The sequence below is a fragment of the Corapipo altera genome, unplaced genomic scaffold (genome assembly GCF_003945725.1).
Source record: "Corapipo altera isolate COAL_440 unplaced genomic scaffold, ASM394572v1 49, whole genome shotgun sequence".
NCBI classification, from domain to species: Eukaryota; Metazoa; Chordata; class Aves; order Passeriformes; family Pipridae; genus Corapipo; species Corapipo altera.
In genome coordinates this window covers 12,733,690-12,757,034 of record NW_020884879.1, presented here as the reverse complement: position 1 = coordinate 12,757,034, position 23,345 = coordinate 12,733,690, and the positions used below count along the sequence as shown (strand labels likewise).

The 23,345-nt window shown below is 38.2% G+C and overlaps 1 protein-coding gene across 2 annotated transcripts in view; it reads right to left on the bottom strand.

Moving 5' to 3' along the window:
* The window catches only part of NKAIN3 (sodium/potassium transporting ATPase interacting 3), a 355,608-nt gene that overhangs the window by 268,720 nt on the left and 63,543 nt on the right, over nt 1-23,345 (bottom strand). The window lies entirely within an intron of this gene.

Below are 23,345 nucleotides of genomic sequence, written 5' to 3'. Positions count from 1 at the left end.
CAGCCTTATATGAATAAATAAAATATCGAAGCTATCAGCATGTGTTCTGGAGTGAATTTGTCCTTATACTTTATGGTTGAGGCTTGCACATTTTCTTCAGCACAGGGAAACTCCAAATCTGAAGCTAGTAAATGGGAGCTTCTACCCTACTTGCCCATTTCCTTGTTTTATTTTTCTTTAGAGATGCATTTCACTGTAATATGGGATTTCCCCACTTATAAATATGAAGCTATTGTTCTCCTCTTTTCCTTGCACTCTCCTGTTCCCTCAGAGCAAACAGTGCAGAAAGGAGAAAAAAGACACCTTGCTTAGGGAAAAATGGGAGATCTGCACGCAGAACCATGACACAATGTGACACAAAATGGAAACTCCTCAGAGGTGTAGAAAAAAAATTATTCTGAGTAAACCGCAACATCTGAATAAAAGGGAAGACTGCCAGATTTTGCAGCATCCTGGACCAATTGTGTAGGAACACAGCAGGTCTGGGAACTATGACCCCAGACAGGATTACTGTTGTCTTAAGTCCTCCAGCTTCAGAGTTGCACCATCAGTAAACTGGGAGAGACCTGAGACCCCTGTAGTGGGAGGTAGGGGTGGGATTTTGAGCTTCCTGCTCCAAAGCCAAAGCAGAATCTACAGGAGCCCTCCCTGGAGTTCAGGCTCTCCCAGACTCCCACCTCCCAGCCCACAGTCAGGAGGCTGAAAGGCTTGAAATCACTGTCTCTGAGGTAATACATCTAGCACACTTCCCTGGAAATAAGAAAACTCAGAAGGCTCATGCTTGCATTTTACTGAAAGTTTATAAATGAATGTAAATATTTGGGCTTCAGTAAACTGGTGCCTTTGAAGACCAAGACTTTGTCAAGAAGTTCTTGCCTGTCTCTAAACGTGGTTAACCATCACAGCACGAAATAAGTGGCCACTTGAAGACTTGGCCACTTGCTCACTATCAAAATACAAGTGATCAAAATCACAAACCGAACACTTCTACAATATTACTTTCTTTAGCTGCACCGCCACACTGCAGCAGTCACAGGACAGATAAAATAGCATCTGCAAAGAAAATCAGGATATGGCAGAGTGTTATATACCCACTGCTTTGACTTTACTTTTAGCTTTCAGCAGCTTATCAATAGTTTTTAGTATATCATTATTATGCTGAGACAATACAAAAATAACTTTATTAAGAAGCATTGCATCTGTATTCTCTGTGTTTGAACAGATATTGACAGCCTGAATTATGCACAAGAGTCCTCTTTTTCCCTCTCCTTTGTAAATTCATTACTTGGAAATTCTGTATCCATCAGCGCAGCCATGGTGACAGCCCCACAAGTTCGCCCATGACCTCCCAAGACACTTGGCACCTACTCACAATTCTGCAAAATCCACATCAAAGAGAACTAAAACTAATTACCATATGGATTTGTAATTATTATTTTAGTAATTTAATATATATTGGAACATACAGGTAGACTAAGGAGCTGAGATAGGCAGGAGGATGAAGGGATCTGAATTCTACTCTCAGGATGGCTGGACAAGTTTGAGTTTCACAGGTGCTGAGCATTTACAACTCAGCACAACTTCAAATGGAACTCTAAATGCTCCACACTCCTAAAATTCAGGTCTTCAAACTCTCTATCCTTAACTTTCCATTCCTTCAAAACACAGTCACTTCTACAAATAATTTTATGGTTTCTATTAAAAATTAACTACACAATTACACAGTATTATTTTTACCCTTAATAAAGCACAGATTGTATAGCAATATAATCCACATATTTATTATTTTTCAGAGAAGTATAATGTTCCTAGTCAGAAATTATTTTATTTCTTTACCAATACTGCACCTGTGAAAAGAAAATGAGGAAACTTCCTTTGCAAGGCACACATGATTCCATTCCTAACTACCTTACCTTTTTCTACTGAATCCTTACTTCATCTGTTCTGGGACTAATGCATACCTGAAAGGATAAGCTCTGTTAGATTTTTGTTCCTATGTAGAGTACACTGGATTTCAGCTGAGCTAAACTGATAAAGTGATAGTATTGTAGCTTCCTAGCTGATTTTTAAAGACAGGAACTATTAGGTGGAGAAGAAAAGAGATGTTGAAGATAAGTGAAAATATGCCTGAAAATAAGCATCAAACTCATTCAGCCAAGTTGTAGATAAGCTGTGGGTAAGCCTTCTCTGAGCTCCTTAACAGTTGTTAAAGAACATTAATATAAGTATCCTTAGTATAAGGATTGTATGTATATAAACATATATACATGTATGCATGAAGCAGCTAAGAAAAGCAGGTTTATTGTTATGCCTACAAATTCATCCCATCAGGATTATCTGAGCTATGGCAGCTCCACAGCCACACTGAGATCTTCCTGTTTCCTCAGAAGTTAAATACTCCAACCTATGAAGGGGGTGAATTTCCTGAAACAAATCCAGTCTTCTTTCTCCTGCACAGCTACAGAGTTTAGCAATGGGCCCACATCAAGCTGGCACACCACACCATGCAAAAGGTAAGACCACATGCAGCTCCGCACAGCTCTGTACCTCAAAGAATCACATCCTTCCTCTTGTATGCTAGGAGGCCATTTCTGCAGTTATAAAATCCCTCTAGGTCAAAGGGAAGGCTTCAGTACTTGTGACTCAAAAGATACATATCCACCTCCTACCAGCAGTGCAATGTGGCATCTCAGGCTACAGAATGACAGAATCACAGAATGTGTAAGGTTGGGAGGGACCACAGTGGGTCCTATGATGAATTTGAATAAATTCCTTAAAAATATGGGAAATACACAGCAGGAGCAAAACACCATTTTACAGGATCTGAATCCAATTACTTTCTTCAATAAAGACAGACTTGTGATCTATTTCTACCACTGACTGTTATTTAACCTCATGGAGTTAATTAGGTCAAACCAATAATCAATCCACTACCATCCTCCCTGTTAACACCAACAATCTGTGGTTTGTTATGGAAGGCAATATACATGATCTGAAACAAAGGCAGTTCACTGCACTAAGAAGGAATATTGTGGCAGCTCAAAAGGTGTCATGGTGTACTGCAGCAATGTTAAGAGAAGGCTTCAACATATGTCAGTGCTAACCACATCTCTAAACTTGATGAGCATCCTTGCCTAGTTTCCTGATAGTATTCCTGCTGTCACTCAAAAGGATCATGCATGAGCTATCCAGACTTAAGAACTGGTATAGTGAAAGGCTCAGGTAAATTACTTTTACATTTAAGTAAGAGGCAAAAGGATTTAAATTGAAAATCCATATTCAATTCTCCATTACGCTAGTGAAAATCCACAATTACACTGTCAGAAAAGTTATTTCAGACTCATACTTGCTTAACTGTGATGAGAATCCAGTCTTGTCATTTGAATTCAGTTAAAGTCAGATATGGAGTTGTGTGCCTTCTTTTGTTACTAAAGGATTAAACTATGTCAGGCTTTTTACAAATTTGAGATTGCCAACTTAGAACATGATATAAAAACATTCAGTGTCTCTCCAGTGCTCTTTCATTTTAATTCAAAATATATGTATTATTCATAGTAAAATTTAATTGAAGTCCCTGGAATGCAAGGGAGTTACTGACATCACGTATGCAAGGCTTAGCCACAACAAGGTATAACAGAAATAGGAAAGCTGTCTACTGCCACAAATGAGAAAGGTAAGTGATCTAGGACTCCAAAATACATATCAATAAGGATTAGAACCTGCAGCAAAATATAGTCTGTTCACTGTGGGTCCAGCCTGCTCCCTGTTGTTCTGCAGATGTTTCAATAGTATTTCACCAAAAGCAGTGGCCACTAGGATTCCATAGCACAGTGTGGTGCAATCCAACAGACATATCTGCCACTAATTCAGCAGCAAACGGGTTAAAAACCCAGGAGTTTCACCATTCTCAGAAAAAAATATATAACTGAGGTAAGTAGCAACCCACCACATCCTCCAGCCTTATGTTACCTATTTCTCATTTGCCAAAGCATCAGTCTATTCAGATATTTTTGGGAACTGTGATCACACTATTTCATTTTGCTTAGTTTTACCAAGTGCAGCTCACATTCAGCTGTTTCATTTTCTTCTTCCGTATATTTCCTTTGGCTCTACAATCTCTTCTACAGCTTTCAAGCTGGCAAACCTCTGTGTAGGTCTTTAATGCAAACACAGCTTACCTATTATGCCCTACCTGTTAGTTCAAGAAAATACCATCACTGAATATGAAATCAGTTTTTTTGGGAGCTAACTAGAAAATATTCCATGGTATATCATTACAAAGAATAGTTACATATTTCCCATTTAATCTTCATCTAACACTTTAAAGACTACAAGCACACATAAAATATAATAAAGCCCAAATAGGAAGACTATTATAAAAAAAAATGGGCTACACCACTCACCTTGACTAACAGATGCAGCATTTTGACAACTAGTCACTCTGGGCTTTTTCCTCTGTGTCCACCCATGTTTCATGCTGACCTATTAATTTTAGTCACTTGCTGGACTCCATTTAATGGTTCAATGAATATAATACACTGGTGCTTTCCTTTGCATAATCAAGAGGCTCAAAAATAACAAAAAGGAGAATAACATTTTTAACTTAATATAGCAAAAGGTTTCTGCAAACATTATGTTTCAACTTTTTCATTATTAATAAAATTTTATCTACATTATTTTTAAACTAAGCTTTATGCCTTTGAACAGACTTCTGAATATATTACCTGCTCCCAACTATGCCAGATCTCAATTCACATTCAGTCTTTCAAGATGTATATCCTTAATAAGAATAAGGAGCCTAATCCTTTGAGATACTGGGAGACTAAGCCCATCTTATTCAGCCTCTTAGCAGCATACTCAAATTGCACTCTCTCTTTGGAGCCATTCATTCTTTTCAAGGATCAGGTTCTGTTTCCTGAAAGTCTGATGGGTTTAGGACTATAATTAATCCTACAGTACATTGAGCACTAAAATCTACATTGCCTCATAACTCCCACTGCAAAGAAGAAAATAATTTGCTTCAGCCAACCAATTTTATGGGCTTCTAGAAAAAAAAGTGCATTTATAATGCATATTCTTAATTAATACTTTCAGTATTCAGACAGTTCATACATATTTTTCTTCCACCTGAACAACTATTATTCCCCTGCACACTCTCCCTTAGCTGAACGTGGGAGAAAAATTATAAAACTCAAAGCAGAAACAAAACTATTACTGCACTTATGAGAGCCAAGGAAGAATAAAATTAAGTGAACTCAAATTTAACACCAAAATCATGGTAAAAAAGGCCATTCCTTGGCCACTTTACATCTAGTTCAGAAACCGATGAACAGGCAATTACAGTAAAGCCACTCAGCACCAGATCCTCAGGTTTTCATCATGAAAACTACAAACCCAGAAATTTTAACTCATCTAGTTGATCAAGCCCTTCCTTTTTGTTAAGATGGCCAAGACTCTTTGAAAGCTCCCTTGGTTTCCATGCTCTTGAATTCATATTAGGTAAACTGGAAATCCTAAAATCACCAATTTAAATAGAGATTCTTTACGCTTCCAGGCTCCCTGTTCCAAAGTTTTGATTCAACTGGAATTTTGCTAAGAGCCAGGAGCCAAGATCCATCCAACAGACAAATACCCAGCTTTGCCTTGGTAAGCCTCCACTCTCTGATCTCATAGCAGTAGCCCCCAGGTAAGGGACTGAATGCTGAACATTCCAGAAGGCAGCCCTGAAGATTCTAAACAATGAAAAAACCCTCCCTATCGGTGGGACAAGAGTGAAATTTAACTGAGATATCATTCCTAATTATTAAAAGGTAAAAGTTAAGTTTTTCCTGATTTGCAAAGGATTATAATTACGTAACATTCAGTCTGTGGAAGTTCCTTGGCTGGTAGTCTTGAAGACCAAAGAGTTCCTCACAGTCACAGCATGGACACAGGACAGAAATAGGCACAGGAGTTGAAGCATGCAGCCTCACTGACCTGTTCCCTCTCGTTAGAACCAGACTCCTAAATTTGGTAGAAACTGGATGAAGACTCCCTGTAGCCTAGCTGATGTGGGTCCTCCATTAGCAGAGGGCTTGAACTGTCTCGGGCCACTGAGCAGCCATGAGATGACAACATGTTTTAATCACTTTTACAGCAGCTGGACAAGAGCCAGCAATCTACAGATAAAGTGCTACAAGTGACTTAACGTACCCATTAAATATGTCTTATTGTTAGCAGTACTGAAGATTAATGAGGAAAACGAAAGTGAAAAGATAGCACTGGTAAGTGACAGTTTTACTTAATCAAAGAGCCTCTGGGGCCTGTAGAAGTATGTCAGGGTCACGAGGATTTATTTTCTTCCTCGCTTATTCAGACAGATCCGTTTTGCAATGCTGGTATAGAGACTCCTTGTATTTACACTACACAAAAGCTGTATTAGAAGACAAGGGCAAAGGTCTCATACTAATAGCTCCAGCCCATGGCTGCCTGTCACTCTCTGCTCCTCACAATCTTCCTTGCTGGTTTTGGATGTTGCCGTGGGAGTTAGGTGCTGAAAAAATCTCCGGAGCAGTTAATTAGGGGTGAGATAAGAAAGGGTTTATTTTGCCAAGGCTAAAGATGTTACAAGACGCGCGCCCCTGTGCCCGAGAGGTTGCATTTTTATAATACCATCCATCCAACCCCAGATGTGACCACCCTGTGGCCTTTACTCTGGTCTGCCTCAGGTCCACCCCCTGAAAATGGGTCAGGGGCTTTTTGGGACCCCCTATTCATCCCACCTTCATCTCCCTCAGAGCACAAAGGGTACATAGTTACCCAGTTTTTGACCGTGTTCTGTGGTTTAGGCCCTGATATGCTGTTCTGCCAACAATCTAGGCCTTGCCTTGACAAAAGGCTAAACATTTCTACTGGTTTCAGGAGTAGGATTGATAGAGGGAGCATAGAATGGGGTAAGAGGGTTAAGGAATGTGTAAACAAGGGTGCTAGAGGGAAAGGGATAAGGGACAAGGGACAAAGGAGGGACGGTTGCTGCTTTTAGAATCTACTTATAAAACTTATAAGGCTCAGCAATATTAGAAAAATAAAAAGCCATTAGGGGCTTAAGGCATCATGGATTACTGCTGATGCAATTCAGGTATTATTAGCCAAATCTAAGGGACGATGATAGTCTCCCTCTGTAATCAATGGCAATAGGTACATAATATTACATTGCACTTACATTTTGGTACCTCATACCTTAAATGGAATAAGCTGTACTATATCTAGTACAACTAGATCTCTAACTGCAATGCAGTAGATCTAGATCTCTAATTATCTGAAGGGTGAGATTTTCTTACTGAAGCACTTCAGCTAGGCATTAAAAGTAAGAATGGATGAAATTTAGGATATGGTACAGTGGATTATCAAGCAGAGATGGCAGCTCAGATCCCAGAGCAATGTAAATCCATTGGCTAAGAGTCTGATACTTCAGTTTGTGAAATGGGAATCACTGTACTTTCCTATTTCATGGTGTTATTAAACTTTGCATATGAAACTTTATTCCAATTCTCAGTCTGTGAACATAAGAAACTTCAAATCATTCTGCATTATGATAGAATGTTACAGACAATATTCAGAACTTTAAAAGTACCTGAATTAAAGGATATTCTTGGAAGTAACTTAATCTAAATTTTTCAATTTCACCATTTATAATTAGACTTCCTATGTTTGGTAATAAAGTAAAAAACTCACGGGCTCTATTTTTTTTAAAAAAACCCAAGAAATTTCCAACAGAAGGAAATATCAATCCTGGGGGAAAAAATGCAAATCTTGGTTACTTGAAAAATAACTCCTACTAAAATTTTGTTGGAAGAAATCATATAATATTTGTGAGACACGGATAATGCAGATAAGAGCTCTTGAGAATGTTCATGAAGAAATTAATAACCACATAGTCAAAAGAACTGAGTACCTCTTGCATAAGGGCTCTATTAGTATGCTGTCTTCTGTTCCAAAGTTGTTGACTATCTGCACATCTAGTGGATCCTTTGTCTCATACCTAAATTTAATCAGACATGAAGGACATGAGCCCATACTACAGGTCACTGCCTGAAATTCCCCAAGCAACAAAGCAAAGAAAACTATTGAAAGTTAGTGGAAGTAGATGCTACTTCCTGCTATAGGAAGGATGAGACTCTACAGAAATAGGGAGCAGGTTCTGAGTCTTAGCAAAAAGATCAACAAGGAATCAAAAATCCCTTACAAAGGAAACTGAAAAATCCCTCATAAAAGAAACATTTCTTTTGTCAGCATTTAAGCATATGCAATTTGGTTTAACTAACAATTCAGAATTGTTCCCTTGGTAGGACTATTCTATACTCTATATATAGTGCTACACTAAAAGTATTTATCTTGATTCAAGAAACAATAAGTAGATTGCTCAAATTCCTATGACAAAAATTGCAATGATTACACAAATTTGCAAGTAAGCATTTAGTAAGTGCTCCTTTTCCCCTTTCTTTTAATAAGATGGCATAAAAAAAAAAAAAAGCTTTATTCAGGTGTTTTCCTCTAGGCACTTAGTATTTAAAGTATCTGCTTTTTGTGGAAAGATAAAGTATTTGCAGCAAATTGAGGACATGCACTTACTAATTTGGAAAAATTATACTCATTCATGCCCTAGCTCTATATTCTGAAGGCATTTTTAAGTCATTCTAGGAACCGGAATAGCTCAAAATGAAACTTCTTAACTAGAGTATGTTACACCTGGGAAAAGTGTCTTGATGAGCAAAGCTAGTTGTTAAATTAGGGAAAAAAATCACATTGATTTTGGCCATGAGTCCAAGACAAGCTTAATTAAAATCAATGGAGAATTTTCAAGTGAAAGAAAAAACAAAAAGAGAGAGAGAGAGCAGCAAAGTGTTATCTCTTAATTATGTTATGGAAATTTTCTCTAACTGATACTGTCCCATGTCACTATAACTGAAGCAACCTACAGATCTCAGCATATAAATACTATTTCACAGTATCAGCCCTCGAGATTAAGTAAGAAATGGTCCTTTATCCTTTCTGTACTCCCTCCACAGACTTTTACTAGGACTGACAGTCCTGTTCAGCTGTTCAGCTCTTCTTTGCTGGCTTTTCTTCTTTTCCTGGAAGCTATGACTGGCGTTCTAAGACAGAAGGGAAAGCAAGGGCAGCAATTCTATCTGTGGTTTTTTCACTGACTTACATGGTCTGCCTGTACTTGGCTCTTCTATTTTTGTTTCCCAGTATTGAAGTGTGTATGATTATTCTTAAAATGTTCAAGACATTGCTCAGACAGAGTACCAAATACTATAGCTGGTGTAAATATAGATATTTTTAGTTACATGATATCCAAGTAGCTTCAAAGTCTTTCACTTTTTCTTTAATCTCTATTTTTTTCCCTACTAGCTGCAAGGGCTCTCAAATGTTGAGCAAGCCAGTGTCACCAGAAAGCTGTCCAGAAGTTCTTGAGTAATGGCAAAATACCAGAAACGAACGTCAAAGCCATAGAAAAGGACTACCACATGGATACTAAGTGCTACTTAGTGTTCACTTATTACAAGTGATATTACTCTCTTGACTTACTCTTTCGATACAAGGGTTCTTTGGCATTGATATACATATTGTACATACAGCTACCATCTCTCCCAGCCAGGTCCTACAGTCACAGCTGCTGCTACTGAAATCCATCCATCACTTCTTTGAGGCATCTCTGCTCATTTTGTTCTGTTCTGCATCATCTCTGCTCAATTTTTTTTCCCGATTTTTTTTCCATTAATTCTGTTCAAAACCCACAGGTAGAAATTACCTGTGATGTTTCGTGTCAGTGTAAAAATGCACCTGCATTAAAAATTAGTGACTAGTATTCAAAACCTGTTGGGATTCCTTATCCAGGGTCTAGCACAACCTGGATGGTTAAGAAGGACATAGTCTAAACTTTTACTGGGACTTATAATACAGTAGCACAGGTAAAGTCTATTTTAAAATGATAAATACCCTTCTGTTGGTCACCTTACTCTTAAAAGAAGAACCGGTACTTTGGTATCAATGAAAAAATCCCCTGTGACTCTACTGATCCACAAAACTAAGCCCTCCTATTCCCAGGACAGCTTTCTTGATTTCCTTTCCATGCAAATTACTACTCACACACACGAGCAGTGAAGCTGTGGTCAAGCTGGTGCTAATAAGCTGGCAATCATCCCTGATATTGCACTGTTAATCAGAGGGTGCTGTTTAACAGAATCCCACTGGTGTTATAAAAAGCTCTAAACGGCAACAAAGATGGTGCTTCATCCTGTTAAAAGAGTTCTCTTGAAGTTTCAGGTATCTCTGAGTCTGTGGTACCTACGGCCATGGAAAGGAGCAGAGGCAATTTGCATCTGTGAACATCTTCTTTTCACTGTTTGCTTTCTTGCAGAAAACTGCACATAATAAAAACAATAGCTAATGAAGAAAGTTTGGAAGTTCTCTTCTAAATACCAGGGAATGTAACCAAAGCATGTGCTTCCTGTTTAGATCAGTAGAAACAAATGATTTGCCAACTAACTAAACACCACCAGTCCAATTTAATTGACCACTGCCCCAAGTAGGTATTATTTCTTTAAATTCAAAGGCCCAAATCTTAAGCTGACTTCAAAGAAATGTTCAGCCCAATGTACATGATACTAGGTAGGTTAGAATTCTTTCCATTTATCTCACTACCTATGTGATAATAGGCCACTAATTAAAACAGCAAGTCATACGTAACTATATTATTTACACTGTCATATTCACAAAGGATGGGTGAGATTCCTACACAGCCTTTTTTTGTTTTTCCCCTATCAGGCTCTCTAAACGTGAATACCCCAGGAATTGAATGGAATAAAGTGTTAGACGTTTTGATAATCTTATTAGAAATATTAATGGTAGTAATAATTTTAACAGCAGAGCTACCTGAAAGCTTGTAGTAGCTTTTCACATCAAAACAGCTCTGGTTGAACCTGATGAAGGGTTGGGGATGTGCAGGTGATTTACAGTTCAGAAGAAGGGAAGGGAAAGCCTTGTAAAAGTTCTTCTGTGCAAACCCTTTCTGGTTGTCAGAGACTGAAACAGTTAATGATTTATGCATTCTAAGAGACTTCTGCAGGCTTCTGACTTTCTGATGGGCAACTGGGCCCATCCCCCCCCCTCCTCCAGTGCAGAAGATGTCAAGCCCCGAAAAGGCGGGAAGAGCCGAGTTTACCACCCCCCTCCACATGAACTCCGCGCCAAAAAGGGGGACACCAACCTATGGAAACAACTCCCCGCCCTGGGGGAGGTGCTAAGGATATGGATTTTGACCGGTGACTTTGGGGCTTTGGCGGGGTTTTTGCTTCTTCCTTCTCCCCCCACCACCTGCGGATCAAGACGTCGCTGGATCCAGTGGGCGGTGACTATCTCATCTTCTTTTTTCTTGCTCTCCCTTACTCTTACCCTGTCTTTCTCTCCCCTATGCATTTTTCTCCTCCCCAGAAAGGTTATGACAACACCCAAAATGTTAACATACTTATTGATACAAAACTGTTTTTTTTCTTGCTCTCCCTTACTCTTACCCTGTCTTTCTCTCCCCTATGCATTTTTCCTCCTCCCCAGAAAGGTTATGACAACACCCAAAATGTTAACATACCTATTGATACAAAACTGTTAAAATAAATCTTGTCAATATATGTTTTCAAACACCGATTATTTAGTGTCGTTTCGCTTTAATCCACCCCAAAGGAATTATTGATAAAACCTGGGTTACCCCCTCCGCCCCTTTTCCTGGGGCGGGTCGTAACACTGGTCCATTTGTATGCTGAAGAGAGGAAGTAGGGAGTGAAACATCCCCAGCTTCACCTGGAAGGGTCCCTGGTAGGGCAATTGAGGCTGGAGATGAAACCAGGATAAATCAGCAGTGTTATGTGAATATTTAGGCAGCTTTGATTCCAGACTGCAAATACATATAGTAGCCAACATTAGAAAATGAAGCAGAGAAACACTGCAGAAATAGACTGTTAGCACTGAAAGAACAAGAAAGTTCTGGAAGAATTCAATCACTGACATTTTGTATAGCACAACACTTCATTTGAGTTGAAATCTTTAAAATGACATGATGAGTAACCAAAAAAAAAAAAAAAAGCTACATATCCAAGAAACTTTAATAAATTTATGCTACTCAAAGACAAAGGCAAGAAAGCCTTTATGGGTTTTTTACAAAATCAAATATAAAACCCTGTTTGGGATGGAATGCCTCTTAATATGAAAATTGGTTTTCAATTAGCACTTTATAGATGCTGTTTTGCTTTAACATATAATGCAAAAGAGTTTCTACTTTACATTATGAATTATGGCTGAATATACTCATTGTGATTTCTTTTATATCATTAGTTTTTCTTAAAAAGAGTTGAGTCAAGTGAATAGACTCAAAGATGCCACACACATCCTCTCATTCTCCTTGTTCTTTTCGAATAATCTGAATTTTAGATACTCCTGAATGGATCTGAGATTACAAAATATATCCTCAGGGAACAACTTTCTCAACCTTTAAATGCCAGTGTACACAAATGATACAACAGAAAAAAATTAGAGTTTTGCATATATTCAAATCCAATGGTATTTTCACATTTTCATTTTCAACCTTCCATAGCATACTATTTATTCTGGAACACAAAATAAATCCTTGGACTTTTCCCTTGTTAAGTAAATTGAAAACAAAAATTGCACCTAACACAAGAGCCAGGTAAAAAAATGCGTTTTATTAAGAATGATATTTAACGAAAATTGATGTGCCTTCATGGAATTACCTTATTGATAACCTTTCACTGGTAGCTCTGGTTGTCCTGGAGGCTCTCCTGACTTCTAGGCCTTCTCTCATAGAGTGGGGAAGTTGAAGCCTGAGAGCTGAAAAACAGTTTTGGAGAGGTCTCCCTGGCAGGAGACCATGCCATGGGCTTGGAAGTGCACCTGCAGGCAAGTCCTTCTGTCATGCTGCTCATGACTGGAACCAAAATTCTTCAGCCCTGACAGGTTCTAGACTTTGAAAACCTATCCCTTCTCATGTGACAGAAGTCCACAAATTCAGAGGGACCAGCCTGAAGGCCCCAAACTGCCACCATATTTGGTTCACCATGGTTTGCATTCTCTAACTTCATGATGCCAGGGCATAAAAGGAGAAAAAAGTAAGAAACGACTGGAAGACTGGACAAAAGATTCAAAGATCTCTTCAACTCTGGCATCTCTGTAACATTAGTCATCTGCAAGCTATTACATCATGCACTTACACAGCAGCCTGTGTTCAAACACCACTGAACTATGTATCCTTTTGATTTTTTAAAAAAATCATTTAGTATTAAAAAAAACCAAAACCAAATCATCTGTCAGTGATCTTCTAACTTTCGAATAAATTTGAAGGCGATCAGAAAATAAAGTATAATGAAAGATTTTATTTACTGTAATACTCCTAAGAAAATTGCAACAAGGAGCATTTTATAGAAAGTCCATGTTTAAAGGACTCCCAGGTAAGTTTTCAGGTCAACAACTGAACATTCAAACTTTAGCATAATGGCCAAATGGAAGCACTGATTTTTTTCTCAGACCCTTTTTATAAGTACTCTAAAATGTAATAAAGAAAAGTCAGGTACATTTTTGAGTTCTAACTGCTGCCTTTCTGCCCCTGCAAGAACACTGCCAAAAGCCCATTTTTACACCAGAAGGTAACACAGAAGTGCTCGTATCTTAAACGCAGTTCCGACACCCTTGATGGATGTCTTATCCAATGTTCTTGTTTCCCCAGGTAAATAGCTGTAAGGTGAAATCAAAACTAGTGGTAGGCTATAACAAATGTAACAAAATTGTAGAACTCTTCAGGATTCCCACCAACACAAGAAATTAAAATCCGTGACAACTCAGCTGACTGATTTAACTAAGATTATATGTTCCAATGGTGTAATGAAACAAAGAAGATTTACGGCATAAAAGTACTACAGATTGCAAAGGAAAGCAATAGTCCTTAACACAAAGAAACTAGACAACAGAAAGGGAAGTGCAGGAATCTTTGTAACAGGGAGTATTGGTCTGCATTTGAAACAATCTTATGAATGAAGAGCATGTAAGACAGAGAATGAGTGTCAATAGAACCCCCAAAGGTCTTGAAAGCATGGTGATACCAGGTTCTGGAAATGATTATATTTTTTATGTTAAGGGATGAAAAATAAATTTAATTAGTTAGCAAAATGCAATTTTATTCCATTTGGAGTCATTTTCCAATACATTAACTTTCTCATTAGAATTCAGTTTTGTCTTGTTAAACAAAAGGAACCACTTCAACACCTGTGGCATGAAGAATCATCTGGAAGATGCACTGTGGCCCAAATTACTGCAAATAATTGAATGCAACTTCTGCACAGTAACACCAAACAGTGGCACTTGGAGAGACAAGCTGAGCCTGACTGAGCAAGCAGACAAGATAATTAACAGTATCATTCACATGCCAAAAAAACCCAAAAACAAAAACAAACCCAAACAAAACAAAAAACCAAACACACCTCTATTTGAAAGTAGTGACTAAGTAGCAGGAAAGAAGCAAGTCCAAACTGCCACTACTTTTTTTCTCCAGTCCTTTTTTGCTCCTGTTCTATATTCTCCCTTGTGATTGCTCATTCTTAACAATCTTACAGGGTGAAATTAAATGCAACACTCCATTCTTCTAATTAATTTTGCAATTTAAGATACTTTGCTCCATCAGTGCGAAGAGTCATCTATCTATACAGCTTAAGCATATATAAATGAAGAGAAACAGGTTCATTCCATCTGCCTCTAATTGAAATGGCTACACTAGCAAAAATCCTGTTCTATAGATGGTTTTGCACAACTTGTTTATAAGTCAGTTTCTGTTACACTAGCACAATCACCAGAGTTTGATGCAGTTTCCATTTAAATCACCAGAACATCAGGTCAGGGACTGTCTCAGTATGACTATGACTTGCTGAAGCGTTGTGGTACTTCTGGAACAGAAATATATCTGAAAGACAAGTGATTATGAAAAACAGGGACAACCAGGTTAATGTTAATCTGCTTTAATAGGAGAGGTAAAAAGGTGGAGAGGGCAGTTTTTCCTGATGTCATTGTTCTAAAACTCTTGTTTTTTGCTGTTCTTCATCTAAGCAGCCAGTTCAGCTAGGAGACACCATCATTTTACTCAACCACAGATTTTAAAAAAAACCTGTTCTTCCTACTCTCTGCCCACAAAGAAATACAAAAACACACTCACAGAAAATGTTTGCTACCTCTAAAGACCACATCACCAATTGTTTACACTGGCTCAGTAACAGTAGGCTACAGTTATTAGAAACTCTTAATGATCTCCTCAAGAACTCCATGTACTGTTCAGAGGAAAAGGCAAGTAACTACCTCTGATGCGTTTTTACAGGTCCATGAAATGACTTAGTGATCTAGGATTATAATCTATAAAGAAAACAAGAAATCAAAGGAAAACTACTGATATAATTATACCTAAACTAAAAAAAAAAATAAAGAGGGGGTTTGGAAATACCAGCTCTACTTCCAAGCGAAAACACCCCTTAGGCCAAACACAATTTGGGAACAATTCCACTGAGTTTAACTTAATTATGTTAATCATTTAGATAACTGATTGCGGGAAGAGTAGGGCTGGCATCTGTGAAGCAGAGCAAGGAGACAGATGAAAAGCTTGTTTGTCCCTGTGGGACAGGGAGAAAAGAGAGAGGCAATTACTGACTGCAACACAGGACCACTTTGGAGGGGAAAAAGGCATCAGGAAATTGCGTGTGCCCAAAAAACCATTTCTACTAGGTCCATGAATTTTAGGCTTGCCTTTTGAAGGCATTTTACAGGCTTCCTGGCAAATGGAGTTTAAGGTGTCTGCCAGTAAGGTAGCTCTGTATTATTTAACTGACTTGGAAAGCAATATAGCAATCATCAGTCTCTCGAAAGGGCTGCTGATTCCCTGTTCCAGAACAAACTCCGAGGGCCCAAAAAGTCTGGACATGGCATAATCTCTTCTATTTTTTTCAACCTTTTATTATGACAAGAGGTTTGAGAAAAAGAAAAAAAATCACAGCTGGTTCCTAGGTTTTATTCAAAATCAAGTCCCATTGTAATAAATTTTCAGAAGTGCTATCTACTTTCATCTAACATTATTCTTCCTTCTTTTTGACTGAAAAAAATAACCAATTAAAGTGTTTGGTTTCTATCCAACTGATCCAGTAATTCCACAGTTTTGTAAGAGGTAGGAAAATCTTAGTAACATCTTCTGCTACGTGACTGTGATTCCTAGGTTCATGTTTCAATTATTACTGTCCTTCAATATTGAGATGCTGTAAGGGAGCTTTTCAATATAGTGCCCCAGTACCATGACCTTTCTGCTATGTCTCTCTGTTCCTTCAGTGCTCTTGTTGAAATCAACAACTGGTATTCACAAAATGTTAGAGCCACAAAATGGTTTTGGTTAGAAGTGACCTTTAAGACCATCTAGTTCCAACCCACATGCCATGAACAAGGACATTTTTCCCTAGACCAGGTTACTCAAAGCCCCATTAATCTGGCCTTGAACACATCCAGGGATAAAGCATCCCCTTGGGCAGTCTGTTCCAGGGTTTGCCCACTCTCATTGTGAAGAATTTCTTCCTGAGTCTAATCTAGATCTACCCTCTTTGAGTGTAAAATCATTGTCAGTGCAGGCCTTGGTAAAACCCTCTCTTCACCTGTCCTACAGAAACTGTTCTGGCCAAAGGAAATGGCTTTGTATCATCTTCGTGTTTTTACTCCTCTGTTCATGGTCCATCCTCTACTTTACTTTACTTTATGGTGCAGGTTTCTCTGTTGCTTGGATTCTGTACTATATGAAGGAATTTCAAATATTCAGGGTATTAGAGTCTTCAAGAGCTATTCTATGCTCCTTAATTGAAAATAAATCTCAAATACAGAGAATCTCAGATACATTTTTCACCATTGAAAAACATTCAACTGTATAACCACTGCCAAAATAGTTTCCTTCAGAACTACACAGCACCTTCACGCATGAGATTGGTATATGATTCTTGTTCTTTTTTTCTTGTTTGTTTGGTTGGTTTATTCCTGTTCTGGGTTGTAGCCACCCATGAAAAAATAATTCTCTGCCAGATCTGAGTACAGAAGTGAATGTCAAAGAAATATTTTGTCCTTTAGGACTTGCGTGACGGCTAAGATCAATCATAGCATACACCACCAAATGCATTAGTATTCAGGTATTTGAATACATACAGATGCACAAAAGTTCTCTCAAAAGTTCACTATAAATAATTCTTCAGCTTGTAATTTTGCATCATTCTCTTGTTCCTCCTTGCTGGCACCACAGGGCTGTTTGCACCTTAAGTGACTTACATCTCAGAAGTTTTCCTTTTCACAGGTCACGAATCTTCATGCTAAGAATCAAGAGCCTTTGAGAAAGGTACAATTCTATTACATGAACTATAGCCACAGTCTGTGACAGTGAACATTGTCATATGTTGTTCAGAACCTTCCAGGGGTTAACTGATGCCACCATCATCGACAGCCCAATGCAGGATACTGAAAAGGATTTTCTAATCTAGGACAGGCTTATGATTTGAGGTTTGAAACTAAAAGTTTAATAATCTCTATATACGCATATAGAAAAATACACCTCTAATACACCTCTATGTAGCTAAATATATTTATTTAGAACACTAAACGAGCCAAATTCTTTTGAAATCGATGCCCTGATTCTACAAAACATTGAAATTCTGAATTGTTCACCCTTAACTATTTCCCTTCAATTTGAAAGGAATTTTTTCACATATGTTTTAGAAGTTTAAAGACCTTCCTGTCACTCTTAGGGTGTCCTCTCCTTAAACCCACAGCATCATAACATTACATAGGCTGTCCCCCCATTCTTCAAGGAACTTGCAGTAAGTTCTACATCAGTTCTTTCGTGTTCTGACGTATATTCAAAGCCCTGGTTGAGACGACATTTTATCATACATTTTAGTACTAGCAGGTGCAACAACTGCATGTGTAGTATTTGCAGGTGAACTTTCTTCCCGTACAGCCAGCACTAGGCCAGGTCTGATGGCAGCAAGCACCAATCGAATTGCAGTGGGTAGGCAGGAGCTATTCATTTCAGCTGATAGAAGCAGTTTTTGGAAGCCACTTAGCAAGTCTCTGGTCCCATTGGTATCCTGATTCCCACAACTTTGCTTATTAGCTGCATAAGGGCAGTAATAATGTTAAATCTGCAGCATAATATACCTAAGTCTATATCCCTTTATACTTGCCAATAGCCCTCGTTTTATGGGTCAAAGTGCAAAACGGCATTAGAAACTTTCAGAAAGCAGCATGTTCTACCCATTTTTTCTTTTGACAGCATAGATATTATTTGTTTTTGACCCCTGAGACTTCTCCAGAGGTGCAGAATAATGTAACAGCGCTGTGGAGTCTGAACATGCCTTTCACTTCAGCTGTCAGTTCAGTGAGATGGGAGCAGTGTTACATAGGTAGAGCTAATTAATTTGATTTGGTCTTCTGCAAGGCTCTCAGCTTGCATATAAAACTGTATTGGAGATGATTTTCAGGGATGATATTTGCTTTAAAATGGTTCATCTTACAGCACCAATTCTTCAAAAATTTATAACCAATACACTTAAACAAAGGCTGTATTTTCAAAAATAAAGGGATTCAATCTTCAGGGCTATATTGACAATGCATACCTTAACAGTGCAGTTAAAACACACTTTGCAAGCAAACCCTTCATGATACTGAGAATGAGAACGTGGTGGGTGATTTGAATACAGTTTAGAATTCCACTCTGCATATGATAGGGGAATCTCTATGTTGTGAAGGACTGTTGTCATTGCTATTTAGAGGACATCACTGTTTAATTTTGTTATAAAACATGCTGTGTGGTCTAAATAAATATCTGTGCATGCTTAGTCTGTTAATGATGCAGAAGAAGTGGAGTCAATTGGATTTTCTCCCATGAATACTAGTCAGTGATTTGTGGATTATCTGAGAAGAGGTTATATATAAAAGTCTGGTAAGTAGGCTAGACAAACCACTTCTAACGTGGTTTTCTTAGAAACTCACACATTATAGCTGTTGTGCCACACCACTGATCAGCTAAACTGCACGGACTGGAGAGAAAGTGTTATTTAAAAGATCGATAAGGGGGAAAAAAATCTCGTCTCGATGTCTTCTAGGAGCAGAGATTAGACTGCCCAGTATTTCAGAGCAGCGATCAACAGGACATAAAACGAGAGGTTATCTATAATGGAAACAAAATTTCAGAGGCAGTGCCAAGAACAAGAGAAACAATCTTCAATATGCAGGTAGCTTAAAAGTTTCTTTAAAACAAGCCGAATAGCTGGGTAGACTTGGAAAGAGAGAGCATGCTCTACTTACAAAAGGCTAAAAGATAGTAGAATATAGTAGTAGATAGCAGAACCCTAAGAACCAGGAGTAAACAAATGTTTCCACTACAGAGGTTTCTCTTTTGTCTATTTCTGTAGCATTGCAAACAACTTCTAGAGTAGAAGCATCCAGACTTGCTATCGTCTGCTCTTGGTGACAGGATATCTCCAGTCCTAACTAAGCCCAAGCCAAACCTATCATGTGCAGAGTAAGATACAGGCAACCATCTGCCTCTTGTAACAATTAGCAATATCTGCTTTACTAATTTCTCTCTGTTTTCAAATAAATAACTCTGGTGAATACAGATAAAGTAAGAGTGAAAAATAATTAATTCTAATCCCACAAACGAGTAAAAAGATAAAAATAAGAAAATTAAATGTAAAAATACCACCATTTATTCTTTCTAAAATTCTTTTTTGGTCACAGGGCTCCATTAAAGGATAATCTGAATGTAGAGGGAGAGGAGAAGGAAGAACAAATTGTGCAAAATACTTAAGGAACTAGGAAGAGTGAAGAAAGAATAGATAATAAAAGTCATAAAGATGCCCATAAATGAATGAAGAAAGGACAAAGAAGCACAAGAGAAATAAGAGCACCTTCATTCCAAAGCTCATTGAAAGTAATGGAATGGTCACCAACAAAGCATCTTCATTCATGGTACTTCAGTGAGCACCTATTTATCCACAGCAAAAATCATTAAGATATGATGAAAAGAGAAGGGAAACAGTAAAGATTTACACGAGGCTCAGAGGCTGGAGGAGTGCAATATACCTTGTCTCTCTAGGTAAGGGATGCCAATGAAAAGCAGTGGTGTAAGAAGTCACATTTTCCACTGATCTTCTCCAGATGCTATGCTACCAGAAGAATTGAAAAGTAGGTATTAGCTGTACTCAGGCACCTGCCTTAAGCTTCACTGGAAAGCAATTTCACAGGAAAGACTTAATCGAAAACTCCACTGTCCCCATGACTTCAGTACAATTCCAGATCCACAAGAAAGACATCTATTACCTTGGTCTTATGGGTTCACTACCAGGCCTTGCTACATTGCTATATCTCTCCGACAACCATTCTGCTGTGCAAACATTTTTTTAAGCTTTGCCCTTCTAGGGAGAATCCTTAAGGAAGCCCCCTTCTTCATTTTGGATAGCCAGGACAAGGGACCAGGGCAATTCCCTTGCACACCCCTGCCAGCCTCCCTGTCCATGTAGCAGCACGGGCTACCGACAGACCTCCCTCTCACACAGCACCCCTGGGCTTGCAGGTTTAAAGCTGAGGTCCTATTTATCACACTACAGTTTCAAAAAGAGCAGCTGGCTGGGGGCAATCATCTGGTCAATAGCGACGAGCTCTAAATGAGGCCCATGATTTCATTTACCGGAGCTGAAAGGCAAAGAAGAGATATTGTGGCTTTATAGCAAAACAAACCATTTTGCTTTTGGCTCACTAGAATGCAGTGACATAAGACAATGAAAGCCCATTTTACCTTCTACATGGTAGCTGTCTGATGATCTGTTACTGATGTAACAATGTTTGCTTTATTCTTGATAATGAAAGAAAATTTAACTCACACCTGGTAGACCTGCTGGAAATCTCACTAGAGAGAGCAGAAATTAGATGGGTGTACAAGGTCAAAACTGTATTTTATCTTGCAAAGATGATCTTTCTGCACTGGAAAGCAAGGAATGCAGCGAAAATATATAAGCATTGAGAAAAACTGTGCAGCTGTACTTATGTGGCATCAAAAATTCAGGCTGTATTATTCCTATTCCTTTTATGATGAACAAAACTGTATAAACAGGAAAAACTATGTTTACACCAGGATTCTGCTGGCATAAAATGGATTAGTTTCATTTAAAGGAAAAGGATTTTGCCTGCTCACAGTAGCTAGCTCTCTACATTTTATCAGAACACCTTTGCTTTTCTCTCATTCAGATAAGATACTTTCAACATACTTAGACATGTTCAACTTTATCTTTCTTACTTAAGAAAACAGCATTCTTCTGACAGCCATTCAGAAATAAAAACAGAAGGAAGACCTGTCTGATGAGCTAAAACCTGCCAGCATCATTACTCATTAAATGTACAGCTTCTTCAGTGGCATACAGTTATAAACAGGATTAAGATCACAATGGGAAGTCATGGTAAGAACACAAATGATAGTTCTAAAATTCAGTAGGTCGTGATACATATGTGTAATGGTGAAATGGGAAAATGGCGAAAAGAGGGAGTCAAATGCAAAGTCTTATACCATTAAAATCTGACCAAAAATTGCACTTATTTAAGGACAGGAAAAAGCCTTTTCAAAAAGGCTTGAAAGTGGAGGAAGGGAAGAGTTATTCCACCTACACATTTTTCATCCTTCTGTAAGGACAATAAATAGTTCTGTGTTCAGGGTACTTGCCTAAGATGGAGAAGACCACAGAACAACCTTCCATTCTGATTAATTCTAGACAGGCCCTTGACAGGACTTTCCCATATTCCAAGAGAACATCTTATCACCCGATAATTTTCATGTGTACAGTTAAATCAGCCTCTGAGTTGCAAGAGAAACTGCAGCTTTTATTTGCTGGAAAAATAACAGTTTCAGCAATGCAATCTTCTTATGCCAAAGTAGCCAAATTGGGAAATTCCTAATCAGCTTTAATTGTTTCCCCATAAGCAACAAATATTAAAGAAAAGCTGCATGCAAACGATCCAAAGTCTTTTGGATTAAGCCCAAGAGAGGATGAATTTTTCCAGGCAGAGAGTGACCATGGCCTAAATGTCTAAGGCAACAAAGACTTCATGCATCATGAACAGAATTTCTCCTTATCATAAATAATTATTTTAGATCTAAAGCCATAAAGTGATTAATAGCAGAAGCCAGAAATATATTTGTTTATTCAAGTATTTGTATGTACAGAACTGAATAAGTTGAAGCACTTACGTGCTGTACTTCATTTCTGAAGCAAGTTTGTACACTAAGGAATGCAAAAAGTTAATTCTGAGTTACCAAGGCCTACATCCTCTTTGCAATACTTCATTTCAGGTGCTAATGTCTAAGAAAAAGTAAGGATCACAAGGGTCAACTGCAGACACAAAAAGCAGTTTCATGCTTCTCAGATGATCTGTAAATTGTTTCTTTTCCCACTTCTGGGCCAAGACTCAGGCTTGCTCTAGGGTCAGTAAGCCTTAGAATGACCCACTGCTCAGGATATATTTTATCTATCAGATTCTGATTCAGATGCAATGAAAGAATTACACAACTTTTGGTACTGCCCTGCACTCCAGTCCCTCACAGTGTGTACTGATATTGCAATAACGTATAAAGTATATCTTTACCAGATATGATTTGATCTTTTTCATGTAAGCTAAGATGGTTCAGCTACCTGCTGCTTCTACTCATAGTTCAGATATTGTGGGTTTTACAGTGAAAAGGAGTGAAATTTCCAGGTGTCTGGCAATAATTAAGTATATTTCAACAGGCACTGATGTTGCCATTCATAATTTTGTACAGGTGACATTTAATCATTCCTACTGTGGGTGGAGCAGTCTTCTTCAGACATCAGCCAGGTACACTCTGCACAGATAGACAAGACCAAAGGTTGCATAATGGACAACTGTCATGTAAATCCTTCTGTTTCTCTGTCTCTTTCTTTTCCATTTATTTGTACTTCAAGCCATGTGGTTTGTGATGGGATTTTGCATAACTCTGCCTTTCAAGTTTAGCTAAAGTGAGAGTGGAAGGAAATTCAAGCTACAGCAGTTAAATGAATGCAATTCAATCTGATTTATCAGACAGGACTGTTGAAACACCTCTTGGAACACAGCAGCTTTTGGCTCAGTCCTCATGTATTTTACAGGAATATCAGTATAACGAATCGACTTACTGAATTTCCTGATATGACAATTCATTCAATCATATCCTTCAGACAAAGACA